The sequence below is a fragment of the Aegilops tauschii genome, chromosome 5, assembly GCF_002575655.3.
Source record: "Aegilops tauschii subsp. strangulata cultivar AL8/78 chromosome 5, Aet v6.0, whole genome shotgun sequence".
In the NCBI taxonomy this organism is placed as follows: domain Eukaryota; kingdom Viridiplantae; phylum Streptophyta; class Magnoliopsida; order Poales; family Poaceae; genus Aegilops; species Aegilops tauschii.
The window spans coordinates 520,339,312-520,363,017 of record NC_053039.3 but is presented as its reverse complement, the minus strand read 5'-3'; positions in this window follow the sequence as shown (position 1 = coordinate 520,363,017).

Genomic DNA, 23,706 nt, shown 5'->3' with positions numbered 1-23,706 from the left:
GGAGCTCACGAGATTTTCTACTGAGTTTTGTGTTCTGAAATTTTCAAGTTTTGGGTGAAAGATTTGATGGATTATGGAACAAGGAGTGGCAAAAGCCTAAGCGTGGGGATGCCCATGGCACCCCAAGATAATCTAAGGACACCAAAAATCCAAAACTTGGGGATGCCCCGGAAGGCATCCCCTCTTTTGTCTACTTCCATCGGTAACATTACTTGGAGCTATATGTTTATTCACCACATGATATGTGTTTTGCTTGGAGCGTCTTGTATTATTTAAGTCTTTATTTGTTAGTTTGCCACAATCATCCTTGCTGTACACACCTTTTGAGAAAGACACACATGATTCGGAAATTGTTAGAATACTCTATGTCCTTCACTTATATCTTTTGAGTTATATAGTTTTTGCTCTAGTGCTTCACTTATATCTTTTAGAGCACGGTGGTGGTTTTGTTTTATAGAAACTATTGTTCTCTCATGCTTCACTTAAATTATTTTGAGAGTCCTACAAAACAGCGTGGTAATTTGCTTTAATTATGATAGGCATTCAAGATTAGTAAAAATAATCTTATGAGTGAGTTGAATACTATGAGAAGTTTGATACTTGATAATTGTTTTGAGATATGGAGATGGTGATATTAGAGTCATGCTAGTTGAGTAGTTTTGAATTTGAGAAATACTTGTGTTAAAGTTTGTGATTCCCATAGCATGCACGTATGGTGAACCGTTATGTGATGAAGTCGGAGCATGATTTATTTATTGATTGTCTTCCTTATGAGTGGCGGTCGGGGACGAGCGATGGTCTTTTCCTACCAATCTATCCCCCTAGGAGCATGCGCGTAATACTTTGCTTCGATAACTTGTAGATTTTTGCAATAAGTATATGAGTTCTTTATGACTAATGTTGAGTCCATGGATTATACGCACTTTCTTCCTTCCACCATTGCTAGCCTCTCTAATACCGCGCACTTTTCGCCGGTATCATACACCCACTACATACCTTCCTCAAAACAGCCACCATACCTACCTACCATGGCATTTCCATAGCCATTCCGAGATATATTGCCATGCAACTTACCACTGTTCAGTTTATTATGACATGCTCCATCATTGTCATATTGCTTTGCATGATCATGTAGTTGACATTGTATTTGTGGCAAAGCCACCGTTCATAATTCTTTCATATATGTCACTCTTGATTCATTGCATATCCCGGTATACCGCCGGAGGCATTCACATAGAGTCATATTTTGTTCTAAGTATTGAGTTGTAAGTAAATAAAAGTGTGATGATCATCATTTTTGAGAGCATTGTCCCAAGTGAGGAAAGGATGATGGAGACTATGATTCCCCCACAAGTCGGGATGAGACTCCGGACTAAATAAAAAAAACAGGCCATAAAAAAATAAAAGGCCCAAATAAAAAAATGAGAGAAAAAGAGAGAAGGGACAATGTTACTATCCTTTTACCACACTTGTGCTTCAAAGTAGCACCATGATCTTCATGATAGAGAGTCTCCTATGATATCACTTTCATATACTAGTGGGAAATTTCTCATTATAGAACTTGGCTTGTATATTCCAATGACGGGCTTCCTCAAAATGCCCTAGGTCTTCGTGAGCAAGCGAGTTGGATGCACACCCACTTAGTTTCTTTTGTTGAGCTTTCATATACTTATAGCTCTAGTGCATCCGTTGCATGGCAATCCCTACTCACTCATATTGATATCTATTAATGGGCATCTCCATAGCCCGTTGATACGCCTAGTTGATGTGAGACTATCTTCTCCTTTTTGTCTTCTCCACAACCACCATTCTATTCCACATATAGTGCTATGTCCATGGCTCACGCTCATGTATTGCGTGAAGATTGAAAAAGTTTGAGAACATAAAAAGTATGAAAAAATTGCTTGGCTTGTCATCAGGGTTGTGCATGATTTAAATACTTTGTGTGGTGAAGATAGAGCATAGCCAGACTATATGATTTTGTAGGGATAACTTTCTTTGGCCATGTTATTTTGAGAAGACATAATTGCTTAGTTAGTATGCTTGAAGTATTATTATTTTTATGTCAATATTAAACTTTTGTCTTGAATCTTTCGGATCTGAATATTCATACCACAATTAAGAGAATTACATTGAAATTATGCCAAGTAGCATTCCACATCAAAAATTCTGTTTTTATCATTTAATTACTCGAGGACGAGCAGGAATTAAGCTTGGGGATGCTTGATATGTCTCCAACGTATCTATAATTTTTTATTGTTCCATGCTATATTATATTCTGTTTTGGACATTAATGGGCTTTATTATACACTTTTATATTATTTTTGGGACTAACCTATTAACCGGAGGCCCAACCCAGAATTGTTGTTTTTTGCCTATTTCAGAGTTTCGCAGAAAAAGAATATCAAACGGAGTCCAAACAAGTGAAACCTTCGGGAACGTGATTTTTGGAACGAACATGATCCAGAGGACTTGGACCCTACGTCAAGAAAGCAACCAGGAGGGCACGAGGTAGGGGGGCGCGCCTACCCCCCTGGGCATTGATCACGGAGGGCTTCTACATCAACACCATAGCCTCTCCGATGATGTGTGAGTAGTTTACCTCAGACCTTCGGGTCCATAGTTATTAGCTAGATGGCTTCTTCTCTCTTTTTGGATCTCAATACAATGTTCTCCCCCTCTCTCGTGGAGATCTATTCGATGTAATCTTCTTTTGCGGTGTGTTTGTTGAGACCGATGAATTGTGGGTTTATGATCAAGTTTATCTATGAACAATATTTGAATCTTCTCTGAATTCTTTTATGTATGATTGGTTATCTTTGCAAGTCCCTTCGAATTATCAGTTTGGTTTGGCCTACTAGATTGATGTTTCTTGCAATGGGAGAAGTGCTTAGCTTTGGGTTCAATCTTGCGGTGTCCTTTCCCAGTGACAGTATTGGCAGCAAGGCACGTATTGTATTGTTGCCATCGAGGATAACAAGATGGGGTTTATATCATATTGCATGAGTTTATCCCTCTACATCATATCATCTTACTTAAAGCGTTACTCTGTTCTTTTGAACTTAATAATGTAGATGTATGCTGGATAGCGGTCGATGTGTGGAGTAATAGTAGTAGATGCAGGCAGGAGTCGGTCTACTTGTCGCGGACGTGATGCCTATATACATGATCATACCTAGATATTCTCATAACTATGCTCAATTCTGTCAATTGCTCAACAGTAATTTTTTTACCCACCGTAATACTTATGCTCTCGAGAGAAGCCACTAGTGAAACCTATGGCCCCCGGGTCTATTTTCCATCATATTTAATCTCCCGACACTTTGTTATTTCTGGCGCCGTTTTTATTTTGCTTTCTTTACTTTGCATCTTTATCATAAAAATACCAAAAATATTATCTTATCATATCTATCAGATCTCACTTTCGTAAGTGACCGTGAAGGGATTGACAACCCCTTTATTGCGTTGGTTGCGAGGATTTTATTTGCTTGTGTAGGTGCGAGGGACTCGTGCGTGGCCTCCTACTGGATTGATACCTTGGTTCTCAAAAACTGAGGGAAATACTTATGTTGCTTTACTGCATCACCCTTTCCTCTTCAAGGGAAAACCAACGCAGTGCTCAAGAGGTAGCAGGATGGTGGCAGCAGCCTGAACCTGCTCTATCAGGATACAGTGCGCAAAATAGGCATTAATCCATCACGGATCAAGCCCACAAAGACTACCTTTAAAGGAGTCATACCAGGTGTAGGGGCCCGTTGTACGGGCTCAATCACACTAGAGGTTGTCTTCGGATCTCCGGACAACTTCCGAAGCGAAGAATTGATCTTCACTATCGTCCCCTTCTGCAGTGGCTATCACGCACTACTGGGACGAACCGCATTTTCTCGATTCAATGCGGTGCCACACTATGCTTATCTCAAGCTCAAGATGCCCGGACCACGCGGTATCATAACAGTCAATGGAAACACGGAACGCCCCTCCGTACCGAGGAGCACACCGCTGCTTTAGCAGTAGAAGTACAGAGCGGCCTTTTCAAGCAGAACCTTAATTCGGTGGCCGAGCTCCCGGACACTATCAAACGAGTCCAGACTACTTTGCAGCAGGACAGCCCAGCTCGTCAAGAGCTAGACTAGCAATTTGGCCTCCATCCTAGTCCCGACCAAGTGGCGGCGTTCGTACCATGCGTACATAACTACGCACTCAAAATTCCATGGGCATACACGGAGGCATAACTAGATGGTGATCCCTAATACGGCTCGACCTCTCCTGGACACACATACTTTCACTTTTCCTTTTTCTCCTTTTTAGGTTTCTTTTCCGCAGGCCTTCCCTGACGGCCTGATCACCGGTCCTTTCGAAGGATAGATACACCAAGACGGCAAGAAGCACGAACGTATAGGGGAATTTCTAGGTGGTCTCTTCAAATGATCACTCTACCTGTTTTCAGGACCCGCACGCAGCTCTCCCTTGGTCGTGGCATATTAAATAGCCCTGATGCTTATCGCACTACTTGTACAAATACGCTTTGATGTATTAATCAAACTATAATGGAAACAGTTTGCGGCCCAACTTCTGCGGCACTAGCTTGCTACTTTTTGATAAACTTATTGCACCCGTACACTTTGGTATGCTTTAATCTGCTAGGGGCTTCATTGCGCCCCACAATGCGGCAACAAAGTTTGAACACTTTTTTATAGTATAGTTCGGCACCCCAAATTTAGCATTATATGCATTGGCTCCGAATCATGTCTTTGGTCAATAGTTGGGTTTCCCGGCTCCTATGCTTACTACCTGACGTTCCGTTATATCGGCTAGGGTAGTAAAGGGAGAACTGCGGCGATCGTGTCCTGGTTTATTCGGATGAGCACCTCAGTAGAGAAAGCCGAAAACTGACTGTCATGATGCGGCGAGAGCCGGTCGGCTCTTCGGAGGTTTCAAATCTTTAGCGATTTTTCCACATTATGCGATGGATCGGTTCTTACCCGATCAGGTGTTTACAGCATCCCAGTTCGGATACTAGGGGCTGCGCCTAAATTTTTTATTTTCAAACTCCTATGGCTAAGTGAGGGTCCTAAAGCCACATAGTCTGATTGCATGGTTCGTTGCGCTAAACACCTCATTCAAGGACCAAACAATTGGATCAAGAGTGTTTAGATTCCACCCCGAACACCCCCATACTACATACATGGGGGCAGAAGCCGACGACTGGCCAACTCTCAGATTTCATAAAGACGGCCGCACAGGTGGTAAAATTTTAACAAGCATTATATTACATACTCGACTTTGTTTCATAATACAGGGCGAGGTAACATGAATGTATTCATTCAAAGATAATGTCCTTCACACATTGCTCTGCCATAGCGCGGGATCCCTCCAAGACATCATCAAAATGACGTTCTGGCGTGCGGTGCTGCTTGCCAGCAGGCGGCCCCTCGGTCGCGAGCTTGACGGCGTTCATCTTCGCCCACTGCACCTTGACGCGGGCGAAGGTCATGCGCGCGCCCTCGATGCAGACCGACCACTTGATGACATCAAGCCGAGGGCAGGCATTCACCAGCCGCTTCACGAGCCCGAAGTAGCTGCTGGGTATAGCTTCGGCGGCCACAGCTGGATTATTAAATCATTCATGGCCAGTTCGGCCACCCTATGCAGTTCAACCAGCTGTTTTAGCTGATCGCTCAAGGGCACCTGATGTTCTGGTGCAAGGTATTGCGACCAAAACAGCTTCTCCGTCGAGCTCCCCTCTTCGGCTCGGAAGAACTCTGCAGCGTCGGCTACACTGCACGGCAAATCCGCAAACGCTCCTGGAGAACTCCAAATCCGGGTTAGTAAGAGATACCTCTTCTTCACATACTTGCTTTGCATAATAAAAGCCTTACCCGCCGCGATTTTCTTGGCCTCCTGGATTTCCTGGAGGGTGCACTGGGCCTCAACCCGGGCCTCTTGTGCGCTCTGGCGAGCCTTGGCGAGTTCGGTCTGTTGATCCGCAATGTTGCGCTCCTGAAGGAAATATGCCCTAGAGGCAATAATAAAGTTATTATTTATTTCCTTATTTCATGATAAATGTTTATTATTCATGCTAGAATTGTATTAACCAGAAACATAGTACATGTGTGAATACATAGACAAACAGAGTGTCACTAGTATGCCTCTACTTGACAAGCTCATTGATCAAAGATGGTTAAGTTTCCTAACCATAGACATGAGCTGTCATTTGATAAACGGAATCACATCATTAGGAGAATGATGTGATTGACTTGACCCATTCTGTTAGCCTAGCACTTGATCGTTTTAGTTTACTGCTATTGCTTTCTTCATGACTTATACAGTTCCTATGACTATGAGATTATGCAACTCCCGATTACCGGAAGAACACTTTGTGTGCTACCAAACGTCACAATGTAACTGGGTGATTATAAAGGTGCTCTACAGGTGTCTCTGATGGTACTTGTTGAGTTGCCATAGATCGAGATTAGGATTTGTCACTCCAATTGTCGGAGAGGTATCTCTGGGCCCTCTCGGTAATGCACATCACTATAAGCCTTGCAAGCAATGCAACTAATGAGTTAGTTGCGGGATGATGCATTACAGAATGAGTAAAGAGACTTGCCGGTAACGAGATTGAGCTAGGTATTGAGATACCGACGATCGAATCTCGGGCAAGTAACATACCGATGACAAAGGGAACAACGTATGTTGTTATGCGGTTTGACCGATATAGATCTTCGTAGAATATGTAGCAACCAATATGAGCATCCAGGTTCCGCTATTTGTTATTGACCGGAGAGGTGTCTCGGTCATGTCTACATAGTTCTTGAACCCGTAGGGTCCGCACGCTTAAAGTTCTGTGACGATCGGCATTATGAGTTTTTGTGTTTTGATGTACCGAAGGTAGTTCGGAGTCCCGGATATGATCACGGACATGATGAGGAGTCTCAAAATGGTCGAGACGTAAAGATCGATATATTGGAAGCCTATATTTGGACATCAGAATGGTTCCGGGTGAAATCGGGATTTTACCGGAGTACCGGGAGGTTACCGGAACCCCCCGGTAATTGTATGGGCCTTAATGGGCCATAGTGGAGAGAGAGAGAGAGAGGAGGCCAGGGCAAGCCGTGCACCCCCTCCCCCTCTAGTCCGAATTGGACTAGGAGGGGGCCCCCCTTGCTTCCTCCCTCTCTCCCCCTTCCTTCTCTCCTAGTCCGACTAGGGAAGGCGGGGAATCCTACTCCTGGTGGGAGTAGGACTCCTCCAGGGTGCGCCATAGGGGCCGGGCGTCTCCCCCCTCCTCCTCTCCTTTATATATGTGGCCAGGGGGCACCCCACAGACACACAAGTTGATCATTGATCTCTCTTAGCCGTGTGCGGTGCCCCCCTCCACCATAATCCACCTCGGTCATCTCGTAGCGGTGCTGAGGCGAAGTCCTGCGTCGGTAACTTCATCAACACCATCATCACGCCGTCGTGCTGACGAAGCTCTCCCTCGAAGCTCTACTGGATCATGAGTTCGCGGGACGTCACCGAGCTGAACGTGTGCTGAACACGGCGGTGCCGTACGTTCGGTACTGAGGATCGGTCGATCATGAAGACGTACGACTACATCAACCGCGTTGTCATAACGCTTCCGCTTTCGGTCTACGAGGGTACATGGACACAATCTCCCCTCTCGTTGTTGTGCATCACCATGATCTTGTGTGTGCGTAGGAAATTTTTTGAAATTACTACGTTCCCCAACAGCTCCAAGGACTCGCATTTCTTGACGGCATACTGGAGCTCCTGTTGGACCTCACCAACCCTGGCCTCATGTTTTTCACGGGTGGCTTGCTCTTTTGCCACTTTCTTTCTAGCCTCAGCCAGCGCTTTCTTGAGGACTTCCACCTCAGTCGCCGCTCCTACATATATCATGGCACTATGGTTAGCACAAGTCATTCATCCTTTCCGGATATACACAAGGTCATCACATACCTTGCTTGTCCTCCAGTTGCTTTTTTACACGGCCGAGCTCTTCCTCGGCCCGCTCCAGACCCTTCTTTAGTCCGGAGACCTCCGCAACATGAGAAGTTGCGGTCAGCAATGATGCCTGCTTATTCACATAAGACATATTTAATTAGTTTCCTCCGAAAATTACTTGATCCTCTGTCTGGCTTTTCTTTTTGAACACCGAACAGTGTCTCAGGGGCTATTGTCTATACTATGACATTCTTTTGACATAATTGCGTTGCTTACCTCAGAGCCTGTTAGAAGGCTTGTGCAGGCTTCGTTCAGTGCGCTCTTAACGGACTGAACCTTCTCAACCACCGTACCCATAAGGATACGGTGTTCCTCGACAATGGAAGCACCTCGCAGTTCTTCTAGTAGAGTATCTGGTGCCTCTGGTTGGACAGAGGTCACCGGCAGGACAGGCGCACCTCCTTCTTTTGAAGGAGGCTGCTCGCCTGAATCCGGAGCCGCACTGTCTTCCGGAATGGTATTCGGCTGAGGGCCGCACTGGATACGGTCCCCATCACCAGTCTCCATGGGGATTTGCTCCCCCATGTGTCCGGCGGCTGAGGTTTCACCCTCTGGCGCTGCCCTGGTGGCCTCCTACGTCTCTCCCTCGCCTGGGATCCTGCGGGACTACACCTTGGTGTCATCCATGTCCCTGGGAGACGAGGCCGCCGGAAGGGACCCGCTGTCCATTACCTTCGGGTCCAGCGAATTCCCCGAAGATGAGGATCGCTCGAGGCCGGAACGAGCCGGACTACAAGTGCGTGATTCAACATGTTAAGACTATGAAGCAGAGAGGCCGGATATATAGACGCATCTGGGTTTTTTAGTACTCACGATTCGGCCGGGGCTTGTTTCGGGGGCGCGGTTCTGGGCTGCTTTCGACGTCCCATGCGGAGTTATCCCCGAAGGAGCCCTTCCCCCTCTTGGACGCCTCTGCCTCCAGATTTGTGGAGGCCGCCCTCTTCTTCCTTCCCCCCTCAGGGGGGAGTTGCTTTCTTCCTCCTCCTCGTCGTAGTCTTCGGCGGCGGAGGATTGAGTCTCGTTGTCTTCGGACGTCACGTTCGAAGCACCCTTGCGGCGGAGGCCACTTCTGGCCCCCTTGGCCTTCTTCTCCGGCGCCTGGTAAGGCGCCGGGACCAGCATCTTCGTCAGAAGCGGGTTGGCTGGTTCCTCGGGCACCGGAGCCGGACACCGAATCCGCTCCGCCTTCTTTGTCCAGCCCTGGAAAAAATAAATGGTGAGGCCTAGGTATCTTCCCTGAACAAGCAAGTAAAGGATACACCTTGAAATGCGAAAGACTTACCGCACTGGCGGGATGGGCCAGGGCGTGCCCACGGTCCTCGGTCATCTCCGGCAGCGTCTCGTTGCCCTTGAAGAGCACCTTCCAGATATCTTCGTGCATAGTTCCGAAGAACTATTGCAAGGTCTGGTGCTCGGACGGATTGAACTCCCATAAATGGCAAGTCCGGCTCTGGCATGGAAGGATCCGGCAAACTAGCATCACCTGGATCACATTGACGAGCTTGATGTTCTTGTCCACCATGCTCTGGATGTGCATTTGCAGCGCTGTCAGCTCATCCGACGAAGACCAATTCAGGCCCTTCTCTAGCCAGGAGGTGAGTCGTATTGGGGCTCCGGACATGAATTTGGGAGCCGCGGCCCAGGTGGCGTTGCGGGGCTCTGTGATATAGAACCATAGTTTCTGCCACTCTTTGACGGTCTCCACAAAGGTACCTTTGGGCCATGTGACATTGGGCATCTTGCTCACCATGGCACCTCTGCACTCTGCGTGTTGGCCATCCACCACCTTCGGCTTCACGTTGAAGATCTTAAGCCACAGTCCGAAGTGGGGTGGAATGCGGAGGAAGGCCTCGCACACGACAATAAATGCCGAGATGTTGAGGAAAGAGTTTGGGGCTAGATCGTGGAAATCTAGCCTGTAATAGAACATGAGTCCGCGGATGAAAGGGTGGAGAGGAAATCCTATCCCACGGACGAAGTGGGGGATGAACACCACCCTCTCATTGGGCTTCGGGGTAGGAACGATCTGCCCCTTGGCCGGAAGCCGGTGGGCGATTTCTTTGGCCAGGTACCCGGCCTCCAGAATCTTGGTGATGTCCTTCTCCTTGACGGAGGAGGCCATCCACTTGCCTTGCGCTCCAGATCCGGACATGGTGGAGTGCTTTCTTGAGGCGGAAAGGATGAGGACTTGGGCGCTGGAGCTCGAGAATGGGAGGGCAGAGAGAGAAAGAAGGCGTGGGTGAAGGAAAGGAATCCTTATCTCCTTATAAAGGCGGTGAATATCAAGCGCCTCCCCACTCGCCTTAAAACTTGCCTGTTCCCAAGGGCTATGCAAACGACATGGTAGGATTACCCACGCCCGTATTGATGAGAACCGCAATAAGGGGACATGATCTCTGCTTCGACAAGACGTGCCAATGAAACCGCGTCTCGAAACATGGAATGGCAGGATGAAAACGGTTCAAAATAATGACCGGGCAGAGACGTGATATTACACTACAAAAAGTTGTCAGCGGATTGGACTCGTGAAATATTATACTCTCTACGGTGGTGTGTGGTACTTGTTTTGCCGAGCTGGACACGTTCGTTGTGTTTGAAGACTGTGTTGGAGTATTCGGAGAAGGAACCCGCCTTGCAATGCCGAAAACAATCTGCACGCCGGACACCTCGTCATTGAAGCCTGGTTCAGGGGCTACTGTGGGAGTCCTGGATTAAGGGGTCCTCGGGCGTCCGGACTATGATATGTAGGCCGGACTGATGGGCTGTGAAGATACAAGACCGAAGACTCTCTCCCGTGTCCGGATGGGACTCTCCTTGGCGTGGAAGACAAGCTTGGTGTCCAAATATGACGATTCCTTTCTCTGTAACCGACTTTGTACAACCTTAGTCCCATCCGGTGTCTATATAAACCGGAGGGCTTAGTCCGTAGGACAATCATAATCATACAGGCTAGACTTCCAGGGTTTTAGCCATTACGATCTCGTGGTAGATCAACTCTTGTAATACTCATATTCATCAAGATCAATCAAGAAGGAAGTAGGGTATTACCTCCATAGAGAGGGCCTGAACCTGGGTAAACACCGTGTCCCCTGTCTCATGTTACCATCGACCTTAGACGCACAGTTCGGGACCCCCTACCCGAGATCCGCCGGTTTTAACACCGACAGCCGTCATCGCTGCACCGGCCTGAGAGAGCCGCCCCATATGATCGCCCAAGACTCGTAGACGAGCCTCGGCGGCGATCACGATCTCCGGGAAGGTCCAGGCCACCCACGGATCAGTCTCGGAGCCGACGACGCCCTGCGGATCGCGCTGAAAGTGGACCGCCTCCTCCGCTAGCTGGCGCGTCTCCGGGAAGGCCCCTGTCAAGAAGGAAAGCAAGTCAGAAGAAAGTCACCAAGGACATGACGCCGGGATCCCAGCCCTGAAAAAACCCAAGGAAAGCACTTACTGGAGAAGGACTCTTCCAGGTGCTGCGCTTCGAGCAACGTACCGCGTCACTCCCGGGCGATGGTGCGGTCACGCTCCTGGAGCATCTTCTCCAGATCGGCGGCCTTGGGAAGGGCCGTCTTCAGCTCGGCATCCTTGTCCTCGATCGCCTTCTCGGCCTCCTCGTGGCGACCGATTTCCCCCTGACGGGTCTCCTCCGCCGCGGCCACCAGCGCCTTCAGGCGCTCCACCTCGGCCTGCAGCTGGCCCTTGTCGTCAGCCAGCTAGCCGTGTTGCTAATCCGCCTCGGCAAGGGCCCCCTGCGCCTCCACAACCTTGGCGGCTTCCGCCTTGAGGCGTTCCACCTCGGCCTCAAGACGGCCCTTGGCGCCCGCCAGCTGCTCCCGCAGCCGGTTGGCTTCATCGAGTGCCTGCCGGGGTCCCGTCGCCTCCGCCCTCGCCTTCGCCACATCGGCCCCGAGCCGGCCGGTGTCAACAACAAGCCGGTCGTAGTGGAGGCCGGCCCGAATCAGCCAGGTCCTCCAGGACAGCACCTCGGCTGCAGAAGGGAGATTCAGAAACAAAGTACTATTTTAAGATTCGACCCAACTGCTACACAGTTGGCCCGAATCTCGGGGGCTACACCCAGTGGGTGTGCTAGCGCGCTCCCACTCAAAAAGAGCACGCAAAAAGAATAACTGTCGTGGCGCGGAGTCCCTCCTCCTTGGCAGCGAGCTGCTCCTTGAGCTTTCGGTGCGCCTCCATGAGCCGGCTGAAGACGCTGACCCGGTATGAGTCCAGTTGCTGCAGAAGGCAACAATCAACACAAGGCAACAATTTAAGATTCGACCCAACTGCTACACAGTCAGCCCGAATCTCGGGGGCTACACCCAGTGGGTGTGCTAGCGCGCCCCACAAAGAAGAAGCAACAGAAAAAGAAAAGCAGAAAGCAAGGGAAACTTACGAACACGACGTGCTCCAGCTGTCGTGTCTGCTCCACCTCGTCCTGGGCGAAGGCCTGGATCCGGTCCGTCCGCCCTCGCAGGCGCCGGGTCACGGCGGCCATCGCCGCCTCCTCCTGGGTCAGAGGCCCGAAGAAGACCTCGCTGGTCCCGCTCCGCGTCGGCTGTGACCCGACGGCCCGGCGACCCCCTGGCCTGAGCACCAGGGCGTGCTCTCCGCTGGCCGCCTCCCCGGCGGCCGGCGCCTTCTCCGGCACCTTTTCCGGCACCGATGTCGGTTCAGTGGCTGGAGTGGCATGTGGCTCCACCACCAACGGCGCCTCGCTCGTCGGCGCCTGAGGCATCCCCTCCGGCGCCATCCGCGGCGCCTCCTCCAAGACGGCGTCGCCGCCGCCTCCGTTGGCCCCCGTCCGCTCGACCACGTTGGTCCGCGGCGGGGTGTCATCCCCGACAACCACGACTTCCCGGTCGAGGTCCATCACATCCGCACGGCCGCCTTGGCCGCGCTCCCCCTCCAGCGACGGCACGAAGACCATCGCCACCGCCACCGTCCCTGTCGGCATCTCCGACCACCCCGGCTCCTCGCCGGCCCGCGCCCACGTTGCCGCGACGTTAACCCAGGCCTGGGTCGACGCCGCCTCCAACTCTGCCTCGGCCCGGTTTCGGTCCCGCCAGGCCAGGCCTTCGGTGTCGGCCGGGTCCAGACCAAGATCTGGATCCGCCCGCTCCTCCTCGTCCCGGTCGACGGTGCCGGCCCGGCTCCTCCGGAATGCGGCGCCCTCATTGGACGCGGCATCCGCCACCACTAGCGCCAACGAAATCGGCGACCTGAAACCCAAGACAGAGTAAATACGCGAGAGCCAAGCAGAGCCGCTCGGCCACTTGGATTCAAGGAAAAAAGGAACTCACCCCGGCACCACCGGAACGGCGGGCCTCGTCGCTCTCTCCTACGGAGTGCCACGCCTCCTCTTGGCGGGCGGCTTCGCACCCCCGGCCGGGTCTGCCGCGCGACGTTGTCCTTCCCATGCGGCCGGCTCGCCACCGGCGCCCCCAGAGACGACCCGACTCGGGCCGCGCCACAGCCTCCTCCACCTGGCACCGCTACAACGACAACTCGCATCAGCACCCCCAAGACCGTCCCACGACTGGCAACTCAAGAAGTGAAGATAAACTTACCCGCCCAGCGCCCTGCGCCCGGGTCGGCGGTCGCCCCCTCCCCTCCGCCGTGGGCCTCGGGCTCCTCCGAGGCAGCGCACACCACCTGCGTCCGCGCCCGGTCGTAAGGATGTCGGACGGCATTCAAAAGCACCTCCCGCATCGCGTCAGGGCGAATAAGAAGATGAGCAACAGCAAAGTACGGAGACCAGGGACTCACCACGGGCACCGGGTTCGCCTGGCGGTACGGAGGTTTCCCGAACTCCCAGTCATCCCGCAGGTTGGCCTTGGAGATGTCATTGACCCGGCGGGCGACCTGGTCCGCCCCCAGCCGCATGTTCGACATGCGATTGGGGTAAGCCCTCTCATCTCGCCGATGAGGTGGCTGCGCTGCTGCAGCGGCAGCACCCGGCGGACGATGAAGGCGGTGATGAGGTCGGTGCCGGTGAGCCCTTCCCGCTTCTTCATCACTGACACCCGCTCGAACAGCTTGAGCACCTCCTGCGATGGATGCTTGGGGTAGTAACCCCAGTTCTGCTTATCCCTCAGCGGTGAGTTGACAAAGGGCGGCAAGTTGATGCGGTCCGCGCCGAGGTTGCGGACGTAGAAGAAAGAATTCTGCCACTTCTTGGCAGAATCCTCCAGCGGCATCTTGGCCCAGTCAGCACCAGACCGCTTGGAGATGACGGCGGCCCCGCACTCGGACATCTCCCCGGCCCTCGGCCCCTCCTGCTTCAAGGAGAAGAAGCGCACCCAGAGGTCGATTGAAGGCTCGACCCCTAGGTACCCCTCGCAGAGGGTGACGAAGCCCGAAAGCTGCACGATGGCGCCGGCGCCAAGATGATGAGGCTGGATCCCAAAAACTCCAGGAAGTCGCGGAAGAAGGTGCTCGCCAGAAGGCCGAACCCGCGCTTGAAGTGCGGGTAGAAGACCACACGCTCCGTGCCCTCTGGCTGCGGCTCCCGCTCGCCCCGCGGCAAGCGTGCGGCGACCTCCGTCTCCCCTGGCAAGCGCCTGGAGGTACGAGGATAGGTGATGTCGTCCGGGGTGACGGTCGAGCCGATCCATGAGCCCGACGGTAGCGCCATGGACAAAGACGAAAAAGAGACAGGAAGAAGAACGGCGATGAAGCTCTGCTCGGAGCGGTGGGCGTCGCAGCACACGGCGGTTGCAAGAAGCAGAGGAAGGAAGAAGGGGTAGGGGAGTGCGAGCGAGAATGATTTCTGCTGCCCCCCTCCCCCCAATTTATAAGCCACGGTTTGAAACATGGGGAAGTGGGGTCGTTCACGCTCGCCTTTCGCACTTCCCCGCAATAACTGCGCACGTACGTGCGCAATAACTGTCTCAAGAATGGCAACCGACCCGCGGATGCCGCAATAAATCCGCGCACGTGGGCCGATGGCGCGCAGCGGCGGGCCCCAGCACGTCGCCCCGTCCTATCGCGCGTGTGGCCTGTCAGGCCCCTCCGGGTCCCAGGCGCCACGTGGCACCCGCGCGAAGCCCAAAACATTACCCCAAGATTCGACGGACTCTACGATTTCCCGCCCCTGCCGGGGTGCAGCGATCCGGCTTCCGAAAGCCGGCACACAGTGGGTGTTGCCGGACCTCGCGGGCACAAAATTCGCCTCCTCGAGGGGGGGGGGACTGCAAAGGCCCTCCCATCCGAAGACGGCGGACCTTCACAGCTTCAGGGACTACTGTCGGGGGATGAATCCCAGGCAGGCAACGGAACCCGGATCCTTTTCAAAAACAACGGGGCCAGCAACGCCCCTCAAGCCGGCTCACACTTGGCCGGGTCGCTCGATCCGGCCAAGCCCCTTGACCCGGCCAAATTCCTCAACCCGGCCCCGACGGCCGGCGCAAGGCAGCCGAACCGGGCGCACCAAGACTTCCCTAACGAGCCAGCTTCCCCTTGGCGTGTTCTCCAACCCGGCCACGGGTCAGCTCCCGTCCCATCCAGGTCGTACGATGGGACGAGTCTTCATTCAGAGATGAGCAAGGCAACAGTGCCCCACCCATGCCTCTGGTCAGCCGGGTGTGGCAACAGTGCCCCACCTACGCGCTGACCAGGGTTGACGTGGCTACAGTACATCCGTCGTCACTGCCGACGCTAGCAAGTGGCGACCTGACGGAGCGCCACTATAGCGGACTCAACCCGGCCACTCCCTGACGATCGACAAGACGGCCAACAGTGCCCCTACACCCGGCGGGTCCCGCGCCCAGTGAACCCGGCGAGCCCTGACATCCGGTGGGTCCCAGCACCGGCTTCCCGGACGATGACAACCCGGCCCCATGGCCTTGTAACATTACCATTGTACCCCTGGGGGTTGACTATAAAATCCCCCAAGAGCCCTCATGCATATGGGCGATCGATCACTCACTCACACACATAGCAAGCAACACCCAAGGAGAGGGAGCAGCCTAAGCCTTGGCCAGCCTTCCTTCTTCCTCCGTACAGCTCTAGGAGCAACTCTATACTGATGCACATCAACTACACTCGGTAGGACTAGGGTATTATCTCTCCGGAGAGCCCCGAACCTGGGTATGTCTTGCGTCCCGCGCTCTCTCATGCCAACCTCGCCTCTGGAGCCGACCAGTGCCCTCGAGCCTCCTCCTATCTTTAGCCATCCCTTGGCATCTGTCGTGCGCCCACCATGACAACTATCCTCCTATGTAGCGGAGTCGTTGTGAGCACTTATGCATAGTTTGAAGGATTGGAGCTGAAAGAATTTTGCTCTTGTCAACAATGGCATAGAGAAGCTCTGTGGTGAGCTAGAGACAGTGAAGCTTAATGGAGCAGATCGTATGAGTATGCAGAAAAATAGAAACCAACTTTAAAAATTATTATACCATGAGAAAATGTTATGGTTGCAATGCTCACATATCACATGGCTGAAAGAAGGGGAGCGAAATACCAAATACCCCCACCGTCGCGATGTTTGGCAGGCAAGGAGAAATTATATTCGGTGCTTGGGCAACTTGGATGGGACATGGTGCAATGTTCCTTAGAAGATGGAGCGAATGATAGCCCGTTGAATAGCCGCGTCAATGTGAGACTTTCTCCTTTTTGTCTTCTCCACACATCCCCCATCATTATACTCTATTCCACCCATAGTGCTATATCCATGGCTCACGCTCATGTATTGCATCAAAGTTGAAAAAGTTTGAGATTACTAAAGTATGAAACAATTGCTTGGCTTGTCATCGGGGTTGTGCATGATGAGAGCATTCTTGTCTGACGAAAATGGAGCATGACTAAACTATATGATTTTGTAGGGATGAACTTTCTTTGGCCATGTTATTTTGACAAGACATAGTTGCTTAGTTACTATGCTTGAAGTATTATTGTTTTTATGTCAATATTAAACTTTTGTCTTGAATCTTATGGATCTGAATATTCTTGCCACAATAAAGAAGATTACATTGATAAATATGTTAGGTAGCATTCCACCACAAAAATTCTATTTTTATCATTTACCTACTCGAGGACGAGCAGGAATTAAGCTTGGGGATGCTTGATACGTCTCCAACGTATCTATAATTTTTTATTGTTCCATGCTATTATATATTCTGTTTTGGATGTTTAATGGGCTTTATTATACACTTTTATATTATTTTTGGGACTAACCTATTAACCGGAGCCCAGCCCAAATTGTTGTTTTCATGCCTATTTTAGTGTTTCGAAGAAAAGGAATATCAAACGGAGTCCAAACGGAATGAAACCTTCGGGAGAGTTATTTTTGGAATGAAGGCAATCCAGGAGACTTGGAGTAGACGTCAGGGAAGCTTCAAGGAAGCCACGAGGCAGGGAGGCACGCCCTACCCCCTGGGCGCGCCCCCACCCTCGTGGGCCCCTCGTGGCTCCCCTGACCGACTTCTTTCGCCTATATATGTCCATATACCCAAAAAACATCAGAGAACAGAATAGATCGGGAGTTCCGCCGCCGCAAGCCTCTGTAGCCACCAAAAACCAATCGGGGCCCTGTTCCGGCACCCTGCCGGAGGGAGGAATCCCTCTCCGGTGGCCATCTTCATCATCCCGGCACTCTCCACGATGAGGAGGGAGTAGTTCACCCTCGGGGCTGAGGGTATGTACATAGCTATGTGTTTGATCTCTCTCTCTCGTGTTCTTGAGGTGCTACGGTCTTGATGTATCGCGAGCTTTGCTATTATAGTTGGATCTTATGATGTTTCTCCCCCTCTACTCTCTTGTAATGGATTGAGTTTTCCCTTTGAAGTTATCTTATCGGATTGAGTCTTTAATGATTTGCGAACACTTGATGTATGTCTTGCATGTGCGTATCTGTGGTGACAATGGGATATCACGTGATCCACTTGATGTATGTTTTGGTGATCAACTTGCGGGTTCTGCTCGTGAACTTATGCATAGGGGTTGCCACACGTTTTCGTCTTGACTCTTCGGTAGAAGCTTTGGGGCACTCTTTGAAGTTCTTTGTGTTGGTTGAATAGATGAATCTGAGATTGTGTGATGCATATCGTATAATCATACCCACGGATACTTGAGGTGACATTGGAGTATCTAGGTGACATTAGGGTTTTGGTTGATTTGTGTCTTAAGGTGTTATTCTAGTACGAACTCTATGATAGATTGAAAGGAAAGAATAGCTTCGTGTTATTTTACTATGGACTCTTGAATAGATCGATCAGAAAGGATAACTTTGAGGTGGTTTCGTACCCTACAATAATCTCTTTGATTGTTCTCCGCTATTAGTGTCTTTGGAGTGACTCTTTGTTGCATGTTGAGGGATAGTTATATGATCCAATTATGTTATTATTGTTGAGAGAACTTGCACTAGTGAAAGTATGAACCCTAGGCCTTGTTTCCTAGCATTGCAATACTGTTTACGCTCACTTTTATCACTTGCTACCTTGCTGTTTTTATATTTTCAGATTACAAAAACATATATCTGCCATCTATATTACACTTGTATCACCATCTCTTCGCCGAACTAGTGCACCTATACAATCTACCATTGTATTGGGTGTGTTGGGGACACAAGAGACTTTTTGTTATTTGGTTGCTGGGCTGTTTGAGAGAGACCATCTTCATCCTACGCCTCCCACGGATTGATAAAACTTAGGTCATCCACTTGAGGGAAATTTGCTACTATCCTACAAACCTCTGCACTTGGAGGCCCAACAACGTCTACAAGAAGAAGGTTGCGTAGTAGACATCAAGCAGTTTCTGGCGCCGTTGTCGGGGAGGTTAGTGCTTGAAGGTATATCTTTAGATCTTGCAATCGAATCTTTTTGTTTGTTGTTTTAACACTAGTTTAGTTTATAAAAGAAAACTACAAAAAAATGGAATTAAGGTTGCCTCATATGCTTCATCTTTTTAATGTCTTTCGTGAAAATGATGGGAAGGAAAATTGTGCTCAAGTACTAGAAGAAGAATTACATAGAATGCTTGGCATAAAATATGTGAATGATGAGCATGATTGCAATGTTGTTAGTATGAATTCTATGAATATCCATGATGATAATGATATGCAAAGCCACAAGCTTGGGGATGCTATGTTTGATGAAGATGATATGTTTTGTCCCCCAAGTTTTAATGAGCAAATTTATTATGATGATAGCATGCCTCCTATTTATGATGATTATATTGATGAAGGTGGGTTTGGAAGAGTGTCAACTTTAGGAAGTAATGATCCCACTATTTTGGAGGATGTTGAATATTATTGTGATAATTATGAAAGTGGATTTGGAGAGGTCATGACTTTATTTAGTGATGAATCCACTATTTTGGAAGAGGTTCCAATTGATTATGAGAACAAAGTTGCTATCTATGATGATTATTGTGATGACATGTATGCTATAAAGAATAATGATAACCGTGAAACTTGTCATCATGATTTTAGTTTTCAATTGGATTATGCCTCACATGATAGTTATTTTGTTGAGTTTGCTCCCACTACTATTCATGAGAAGAAATTTGCTTATGTGGAGAGTAATAAAAATTCTATTCTTGCAGATCATGAAAAGAATGCTTTAGGTGCTGGTTATATTGTTGAATTCATTCATGATGCTACTGAAAATTATTATGAGGGGGAATATATGCTTGTAGGAATTGCAATAATACCAAGTTTCCTCTCTATGTGCTTAAAGTTTTGAAGTTATGCTTGTTTTGCCTTCCTATGCTAGTTGATTATTGTTCCCATAAGTTGTTTGCTCACAAAATACCTATGCATAGGAAGTGGGTTAGACTTAAATGTGCTAGTCATATTCTTCATGATGCTCTCTTTATGTTTCAATTCTTATCTTTTATGTGAGCATCATTGAAATCATCATGCCTAGCTAGGGGCGTTAAACGTTAGCGCTTGTTGGGAGGCAACCCAATTTTATTTTAGTTCCTTGCTTTTTGCTCCTGTTTAGCAATAAATAATCTATCTAGCCTCTGGTTAGATGTGGTTTTATGTTTTAATTAGTGTTTGTGCCAAGTAGAACCTTTGGGAAGACTTGGGTGAAGTCTTTTTGATCTTGCTGTAAAAAACAGAAACTTTAGCGCTCACGAGATTAGCTGCCATTTTTACTGGAGAGTGATTTTAGGTTGATTATTTTTGCAGATGATTAATAGATAAACTCCCCAGGTCCACCAATTTATTTCAGAATTTTTGTAGTTCCATAAGTATATGTTTGATACAGATTACTACAGACTGTTCTGTTTTCGACAGATTCTGTTTTCTATGTGTTGTTTGCTTATTTTGATGAATCTATGAGTAGTATCAGAGGGTATGAACCATAGATAAGTTGGAATACAGTAGGTATTACACAAATATGAATTTAGAATGATTTCACAACAGTACCTAAGTGGTGATTTATTTTCTTATACTAACGGAGCTTACGAGTTTTCTGTTGAGTTTTGTGTTGTGAAGTTTTCAAGTTTTGGGTGAAGATTCGATGGATTATGGAATAAGGAGTGGCAAGAGCCTAAGCTTGGGGATGCCCAAGGCACCCCAAGGTAATATTCAAGGACAACCAAGAGCCTAAGCTTGGGGATGCCCCGGATGGCATCCCCTCTTTCGTCTTCGTTCATCGGTAACTTTACTTGGAGCTATATTTTTATTCACCACATGATATGTGTTTTGCTTGGAGCGTCATTTTATTTTGTTTTGTTTTGCTTGCTGTTTGAATAAAATACCAAGATTTGAAATTCTTAAATGTTAGAGAGTCTTCACATAGTTGCATAATTATTCAACTGCTCATTGATCTTCACTTATATCTTTCGGAGTAGTTTGTTGTTTGCTCTAGTGCTTCACTTATATCCTTTTAGAGCACGGTGGTGGTTTTATTTTGAAGAAATAGATGAACTCTCATGCTTCACTTATATTATTTTGAGATTCCTAAACAGCATGGTAATTTGCTTTGGTTAAAAACTAGTCCTAATATGATGGGCATCCAAGAGGGATATAATAAAAACTTTCATATAAGTGTGTTGAATACTAAGAGAAGTTTGATGCTTGATGATTTTTTTGAGATATGGAGGTAGTGATATTAAAGTTGTGCTAGTTGAGTAGTTGTGAATTTGAGAAATACTTGTGTTGAAGTTTGCAAGTCCCGTACCATGCACGTATGGTAACCGTTGTGTAACAAATTTGAAACATGAGGTGTTCTTTGATTGTCATCCTTATGAGTGGCGGTTGGGGACGAGCGATGGTCTTTTCCTACCAATCTATCCCCCTAGGAGCATGCGCGTAGTGCTTGGTTTTTGATGACTTGTAGATTTTTGCAATAAGTATGTGAGTTCTTTATGACTAATGTTGAGTCCATGGATTATACGCACTCTCACCCTTCATCATTGCTAGCCTCTTCGGTACCGTGCATTGCCCTTTCTCACCTTGAGAGTTGGTGCAAACTTCGCCGGTGCATCCAAACCCCGTGATACGATACGCTCTATCACACATAAACCTCCTTAAATCTTCCTCAAAACATCCACCATACCTACCTATTATGGCATTTCCATAGCCATTCCGAGATATATTGCCATGCAAATTTCCATTGTTCCATTTATTATGACACCCTTCATCATTGTCATATTGCCTTTCATGATCATGTAGTTGACATCGTATTTGTGGCAAAGCCACCATGCATATTATTTCATACATGTCACTCTTGATTCATTGCCCTTCCCGGTACACCGCCGGAGGCATTCATATAGAGTCATACTTTGTTCTAGTATCGAGTTGTAATCATTGAGTTGTAAATAAATAGAAGTGTGATGATCATCATTAATAGAGCATTGTCCCAAAAAAGGGGGGAAGGCCAAATAAAAAAAGGGGAAATGCCAAATAAAAAAGGAAAAAGAAAAGAAAAGAAGGGACAATGCTACTATCCTTTTTCCACACTTGTGCTTCAAAGTAGCACCATGATCTTTATGATAGAGAGTCTCTTGTTTTGTCACTTTCATATACTAGTGGGAATTTTTCATTATAGACTTGGCTTGTATATTCCAACAATGGGCTTCCTCAAATGCCCTAGGTCTTCCTGAGCAAGCAAGTTGGATGCACACCCACTTAGTTTCTTTTGTTGAGCTTTCATACATTTATAGCTCTAGTGCATCCGTTGCATGGCAATCCCTACTCCTTGCATTGACATCAATTTATGGGCATCTTCCTAACCCGTTGATTAGCCGCGTCAACGTGAGACTTTCTCCTTTTTGTCTTCTCCATACAACCCCCATCATTATACTCTATTCCACCCATAGTGCTATATCCATGGCTCACGCTCATGTATTGCGTGAGAGTTGAAAAAGTTTGAGATTACTAAAGTATGGAACAATTGCTTGGCTTGTCATCGGGGTTGTGCATGATGAGAGCATTCTTGTGGGACGAAAATGGAGCATGACTAAACTATATGATTTTGTAGGGATGAACTTTCTTTGGCCATGTTATTTTGAGAAGACATAATTGCTTAGTTAGTATGCTTCAAGTATTATTATTTTTATGTCAATATTAAACTTTTGTCTTGAATTTTATGGATCTGAATATTCTTGCCACAATAAAGAAGATTACATTGATAAATATGTTAGGTAGCATTCCACATCAAAAATTCTGTTTTTATCATTTACCTACTTGAGGACGAGCAGGAATTAAGCTTGGGGATGCTTGATACGTCTCCAACGTATCTATAAGTTTTGATTGTTCCATGCTATTATATATTCTGTTTTGGATGTTTAATGGGCTTTATTATACACTTTTATATTATTTTTGGGACTAACATATTAACCGGAGGCCAGCCCAAATTGCTGTTTTCTTGCCTATTTCAGTGTTTCGAAGAAAAGGAATATCAAACGGAGTCCAAACGGAATGAAACCTTCGGGAGAGTAATTTTTGGAACGGAAGCAATCCAGGAGACTTGGAGTAGACGTCAGGGAAGCTTCGAGTAAGCCACGAGGCAGGGAGGCGCGCCCTACCCCCCTGGGCGCGCCCCCCACCCTCGTGGCTCCCCTGACCGACTTCTTTCGCCTATATATGTCCATATACCCTAAAAACATCAGAGAACAAAATAGATCGGGAGTTCCGCCGCCGCAAGCCTCTATAGCCACCAAAAACCAATCGGGACCCTGTTTCGGCACCCTGCCGGAGGGAGGAATCCCTCTCCGGTGGCCATCTTCATCATCCCGGCGCTCTCCACGATGAGGAGGGAGTAGTTCACCCTCAGGGCTGAGGGTATGTACCAGTAGCTATGTGTTTGATCTCTCTCTCTCTCGTGTTCTTGAGGTGGTACGGTCTTGATGTATCGTGAGCTTTGCTATTATAGTTGGATCTTATGATGTTTCTCCCCCTCTACTCTCTTGTAATGGATTGAGTTTTCCCTTTGAAGTTATCTTATCGGATTGAGTATTTAATGATTTGAGAACACTTGATGTATGTCTTGCATGTGCTTATCTGTGGTGACAATGGGATATCACGTGATCCACTTGATGTATGTTTTGGGGATCAACTTGCGGGTTCTGCTCGTGAACTTATGCATAGGGGTTGCCACACGTTTTCGTCTTGACTCTTCGGTAGAAGCTTTGGGGCACTCTTTGAAGTTCTTTGTGTTGGTTGAATAGATGAATCTGGGATTGTGTGGTCATACCCACGGATACTTGAGGTGACATTGGAGTATCTAGGTGACATTAGGGTTT